The sequence below is a fragment of the Rana temporaria genome, chromosome 4, assembly GCF_905171775.1.
Source record: "Rana temporaria chromosome 4, aRanTem1.1, whole genome shotgun sequence".
Classification (NCBI taxonomy): Eukaryota; Metazoa; Chordata; class Amphibia; order Anura; family Ranidae; genus Rana; species Rana temporaria.
In genome coordinates, this window is record NC_053492.1 from 467,224,969 (window position 1) to 467,231,810 (window position 6,842).

Consider the following 6,842-nt stretch of genomic DNA (forward strand, 5'->3'; position numbering starts at 1 on the left):
GGTGTCACTGATGAGGCACTGATTAGCATCACTGGTTGGCATTGATAGGTGGCACTTTTTTACACTGGTGGGCACTTTTGGCACTGGTTTACGATCACAGAGCTTTTGTTTACATCACGTGATCAGCTGTCATTGGCTGACAGCTGATTACGTGGTAAGGGGCCAGGATAGGCCCCTTACTCAGATCTGTGATCCCCTGAGTATCAGTGACTCGGTGATCACAGTGCGCAAAGGGGAGGACATCTATTGACAGCCTCCCGGCAAAGCAGGTCCACGCTGTGGCTGTCATTCGGCTATAGCGAGGATGCAAAGTGGTTAAAGAGGAAGTAAACTCTGCTGAAAAAATATATTCCCCCTTCTGTGCAAAGTAAAGGCATAATGTGCTAGTATGCGTCGCATACTAGCACATTATGTGACACTTACCTGCAAATGAAGCTTGCGTCGTCCCTGCTATATATATATATATATATATATATATATATATATATATATATATATAATATAATGCCGGCCAGACGTACATTCGTGGATCGCCGTAAATAGCTAATTTGCATACTCGACGCGGAATTCGACGGAAACGCCACCTAGCGGCCGCCGAAATATTGCACCTTAACCACTTAAGCCCCGGACCTTTAGGCAGCTAAATGCCCAGGCCAGGTTTTGCGATTCGGCACTGCGTCGCTTTAACAGACAATTGCGCGGTCGTGCGACATGGCTCCCAAACAAAATTGGCGTCCTTTTTCCCCCACAAATAGAGCTTTCTTTTGGTGGTATTTGATCACCTCTGCAGTTTTTATTTTTTGCGCTATAAACAAAAATAAAGCGACAATTTTGAAAAAAATGCAATATTTTTTACTTTTTGTTATAATAAATATCCCCAAAAACATATATAAAAAAAAATTTCCCTCAGTTTAGGCCGATACGTATTCTTCTACCTTTTTTTAGTAAAAAAAAATCGCAATAAGCGTTTATCGATTGGTTTGCGCAAAATTTATAGCGTTTACAAAATAGGGGATAGTTTTATTGCATTTTTATTAATTTTTTTTTTTACTACTAATGGCGGCGATCAGCGATTTTTTCCGTGACTGCGACATTATGGCGGACACTTCGGACAATTTTGACACATTTTTGGGACCATTGTCATTTTCACAGCAAAAAATGCATTTAAATTGCATTGTTTATTGTGAAAATGACAGTTGCAGTTTGGGAGTTAACCACAGGGGGCGCTGTAGGAGTTAGGGTTCACCTAGTGTGTGTTTACAACTGTAGGGGGGGGTGGCTGTAGGTCTGACGTCATCGATCGTGTCTCCCTTATAAAAGAGATCACACGATCGATGCGCCGCCACAGTGAAGCACGGGGAAGCTGTGTTTACATACGGCTCTCCCCGTTCTTCAGCTCCGGGGAGCGATCGCGACGGAGCGGCTATAAACAAATAGCCGCGCCGTCGTCCCGGATCGCTCCCCGAGGGAACCCGATCGCCGCATGTAGCGGGGGGGGGGGTCCCTATCGGACCCCTGACCCGCGGAAAGGCAAGGACGTACATGTACGCCCATCTGCCTGTACGTGCCATTCTGTGGACGTACATATACATGCGGCGGTCGGGAAGTGGTTAAGCGGAAGTTCCACTTGTGGGTGGAACTCCGCTTTAACCACTTGCTTACTGGGCACTTAAACCCCCCTCCTGCCCAGACCAATTTTCAGCTTTCAGCGCTCTCACTTTTTGAATGACAATTGCGCGGTCATACAACACTGTACCCAAATGAAATTTTATCTTTTTTTTCCCCCACAAATAGAGCTTTCTTTTGGTGGTATTTGATCACCTCTGCGGGTTTTTATTTTTTGTTAAAAAAATTAAAAAGACAGAATAAAATAAATAAATGAATACAAAACCTGTTTATATTTGTTTCCTTCATTGATGTACGCTGATGAGGCTGCACTGATGGGCACTAATAGGCGGCACTGGTGGGCACTGAGAGGTGGCACTGAAGGGCATTGATAGGTGGCACTGTTGGGCACTAAGAAGTGGCACTGATAGGTGGCAGTGATGGGCACTGATGCATACCTCCCAACTTTTTAAGATGGGACAGAGGGAAACACATTAGCAAATGTACGTAGCCATAGGACACACACCCTGCCAAGTCCCAATAAGGAGAAATACACAAAAAAAAAGATTAGTTAATATCACATTTTTTTTTTACTATTCCTTTATATTGGCTTTTGAAATTTACAATTGCAACAATTTAGAAATCAGATGAAAGGCTCAGCATTGGGAAACACGTTTTGAAAGATAAATAGTGCATTTTATATACAATTATATAAATCAGACCAAAATGAGGGACAAATGAGGAGAATGAGGGACAGAGGGACATTGCTCCAAATCAGGGACAGTCATTAAAAATCAGGGACAGTTGGGAGGTATGCTGATGGGTGGCAATGATGGGCACTGATCGGCACTGGACAAATGCGTGCGGGAGTAACGTATGCGTTCGCAATTGCACGTAAGCACGGTGGGGCACGGGGCACTTTATTTTTTTTATTATTATTTATTTTATACAAATTATACTATACTAACTTTATTGCTATCACGAGGGATGAACAACATCCCGTGTGACAACATGGGGCGTGAAAGGTCCTCTTTATGAAGAGATTTGGGGTCTATTAGACCCCAAATGTCTCCTCTGGCCTCCCATGCAGCCAATATGACAGAGATCGGTCTGATCTGCTGGTGGGCAGGTAAGCAAAGGGGCGAAACCGGAAGGGAGAAACTACTCTTTGCTCCTGGTTTCCGGGGTTACATAGAGAGGGGAACAACATCAGTTCCTCTCTCTCTGTGTACAGAGCAGCCACCGCCGCCAGCCCGGGCCAGCCCGGGCACTGTGATGGGACAGGAGAGGCGGCAGCGGGAGGGGGGTGGAACCACTCGGATCACTAAGCCCCCATTCACACCTAGGCGTTTTGTCGCCTGTAGTGTGACGCCGCAGCAGCCCCGAGACGCCAGAGGGACGAAAACACATGCACCTCTATGGAGATGGTTCACATCTCCACGCCGAACGCTGAACGCCGTACGCCTGCCGCCTGAAAAAAAAGTCCCGGACCTTTTTTTCAGGCGGCTTTCGGCGTTCGGCATAGGAGATGTGAACCATCTCCATAGAGGGGGTGAAAGCTGCATTCACAATCGCAGCGTTTTGTCGCCGCAAATCGCGGTACAAAACGCCGCTATTTGTCGCCGCAATTCGCGGGACAAAACGCCACGATTTTGTACGCCGAAGTGTGAATGCAGCCTTATGCATGAAAGAGAATCGACGGCTGAAAAGAATGATACCAGGATGATGCGTGTAGGTGCAGGCAACATCCCGGTAGAACCACTAAAACCCAAGGCAGTCCATGTACGGACCTTATTTTTATTTTTTGCTAAACAAACGAAAAAAGACCGAAAACGTAAAAAAATATGTTTTTCTTAGTTTCTGTTATAACATTTTCCAAATAAGTAATTTTTCTTCTTCATTGATGGGCACTGATAGGCATCACTGGTGGGCACTGATAGGCATCATTGGTGGGCACTGATAGGCATCACTGTTGGGGCTGCACTGATCATCATGTAGATGTCTCCCATGTGGATTTGCTGGTTATCGGCTCTCCTCTTTTTACGCACTGTCAGCGTGAGGAGAGGATTGCTGATAACCAGCAAATCCTGTTTATACTGTGACAAGCTGTGATTGGACACAGCTGGTCGCATCATAAAGAGCTGCTGTGATTGGCTCTTTACCCCGATCTGTGATCAGCTCCGTCCTTCAAACGCGATTACAGATTTGTGCCAATGCACGCTGTAGGGAAGGCGGTCCATAGATGTCCTCCTAGCAATGTGGGCCAGCGCTGTAGCCGTCTTTCGGCTATAGTGCAGGCGGGAAGAGGCCAGGCAGGAGCACTGTTGCTTGTCATAAGACTTCCTCCCAAGATCTCGCCCCAGAGGCCACACTTGGGTACGATCTGTCACCCGCCGTATCCACCGGACACAGTCAATGACAGATTACTGTACAGGCCCACTGTCGGGACCATGTGATCGCTGTCGCCACTCACAGCATATCACATGACAATTGTACACAATGAAAGGCTTTGTTACATACCTTTCATCACAGTCATGCGCATAGGGTGTGCCTGGGCACAACCTAATCACGTTGTGTGGTGCAGATTCCCACTGTTTAACCACTTAAGGAACCCTTCACGCCGATATACGTCGGAAAGAATGGGTCACCCGACCCGGTCCGAAGCTCCGTGACCGCGGCCTTGGGACTCGCGGACCCGATTGCCGCTGGAGTCCCGCGATCGGTCCCCGGAGCTGAAGAACGGGGAGAGTTGTGTGTAAACACAGCTTCCCCGTTCTTCACTGTGGCGCCGTGATCGATCGTGTGTTCCCTTATATAGGGAATCACAATCGATGATGTCACACCTACAGCCACACCCCCCTACAGTTAGAAACAGACATGAGGTCACACATAACCCCATCAGTGCCCCCTTGTGGTTAACTCCCAAACTGCAATTGTCATTTTCACAGTAAACAATGCATTTTTAATGCATTTTTTGCTGTGAAAATGACAATGGTCCCAAAAATGTGTCAAAATTGTCCGAAGTGTCCTCCGTAATGTCGCAGTCACGAAAAAATCGCTCATCGCCGCCATTAGTAGTAAAAAAAAAAAAAAAAAAAAAAAATGCAATAAAACTATCCCCTTTTTTGTAAACGCTATAAATGTTGCGCAAACCAATCGATAAACGCTTATTGCGATTCTTTTTACCAAAAAATATGTAGAAGAATACGTATCGGCCTAAACTGAGGAAAAAAAATAATGTTTTATATATTTTTGGGGGATATTTATTATAGAAAAAAGTAAAAAATATTGCATTTTTTTCAAAATTGTCGCTCTATTTTTGTTTATAGCACAAAAAAAAAAAAAGCGCAGAGGTGATCAAATACCACCAAAAGAAAGCTCTATTTGTGGGAAAAATAGGGCGCCAATTTTGTTTGGGAGCCACGTCGCACGACTGGCCGGGTCCTTTAGCTGCCTAAAGGTCCGGGTCTTAAACTACTTGCTGACCGCCCACCGTCGTTATACGTCCTCACTTTAAAGATGAATATCTCGGTAACGGCAGCAGCTGCTGCCACAATCGAGATATTCATCTCTTCTGTGGGCGGCCGTGTAAACGATAATGGCGGTCTCCGCGGCAGATTCGCACGCCGTTATCGGTGGCGGGAGAGGGCCCCCCCTCCCGCCGCTCTCCCGCGCCCTCCGCCGCTTACCGTAGCCGTCGGTAGCGGCGGAGGGGATCGCGACCGTTCGCTAGCTGAGCGGGGACGAGACTGAAGGAAAAATCTCCTGAAAACTGTGGCGCTGTGATCGATAGTGTGTTCCCTTATATAGGGAATCACAATCGATGATGTCACACCTACAGCCACACCCCCCTACAGTTAGAAACAGACATGAGGTCACACATAACCCCATCAGCGCCCCCTTGTGGTTAACTCCCAAACTGCAATTGTCATTTTCACAGTAAACAATGCATTTTTAATGCATTTTTTGCTGTGAAAATGACAATGGTCCCAAAAATGTGTCAAAATTGTCCGAAGTGTCCGCCATAATGTCGCAGTCACGAAAAAATCGCTCATCGCCGCCATTAGTAGTAAAAAAAAAAGAAAATGAATAAAAATGCAATAAAACTATCCCCTATTTTGTAAACGCTATAAATGTTGCGCAAACCAATCGATAAACGCTTATTGCGATTCTTTTTACCAAAAATAGGTAGAAGAATACGTATCGGCCTAAACTGAGGAAAAAAAATAATGTTTTATATATTTTTGGGGGATATTTATTATAGAAAAAAGTAAAAAATATTGCATTTTTTTCAAAATTGTCGCTCTATTTTTGTTTATAGCACAAAAAAAAAAAAAGCGCAGAGGTGATCAAATACCACCAAAAGAAAGCTCTATTTGTGGGAAAAATAGGGCGCCAATTTTGTTTGGGAGCCACGTCGCACGACTGGCCGGGTCCTTTAGCTGCCTAAAGGTCCGGGTCTTAAACTACTTGCCGACCGCCCACCGTCGTTATACGTCCTCACTTTAAAGATGAATATCTCGGTAACGGCAGCAGCTGCTGCCACAATCGAGATATTCATCTCTTCTGTGGGCGGCCGTGTAAACGATAATGGCGGTCTCCGCGGCAGATTCGCCGCGAGATCGCCGTTATCGGTGGCGGGAGAGGCCCCCCCCTCCCGCCGCTCTCCCGCGCCCTCCGCCGCTTACCGTAGCCGTCGGTAGCGGCGGAGGGGATCGGGACTGTTCGCTAGCTGAGCGGGGACGAGACTGAAGGAAAAATCTCCTTCGCCCGTCCCCATAGCTCCGCTGGGCGGAAGTGACGTCAAAACGTCAGTCCCGCCCAGCCTCTTAAAGAAACATTTTTTTTTTTGTCATTTGAAAAAATGACATTTCCAAATTGTTTCTTTTTTTTTGCATTTAAGCCTAAATATGAGATCTGAGGTCTTTTTGACCCCAGATCTCATATTTAAGAGGACCTGTCATGCTTTTTTCTATTACAAGGGATGTTTACATTCCTTGGAATAGGAATAAAAGTGATAATTTTTTTTTTTTCAGTGTTAAAAATTGTAAAAAAAAGAAAAATAAATGCGAAAACCAAAAAAATTTTTTTTAAAGCGCCCCGTCCCGACGAGCTCGCGCGTAGAAGCGAACGTATACGCGAGTAGCGCCCGCATATGAAAACGGTATTCAAACCACACAAGTGAGGTATCGCCGCGATCGTTAGAGTGAGAGCAATAATTTTAGCCTTAGGCCTAC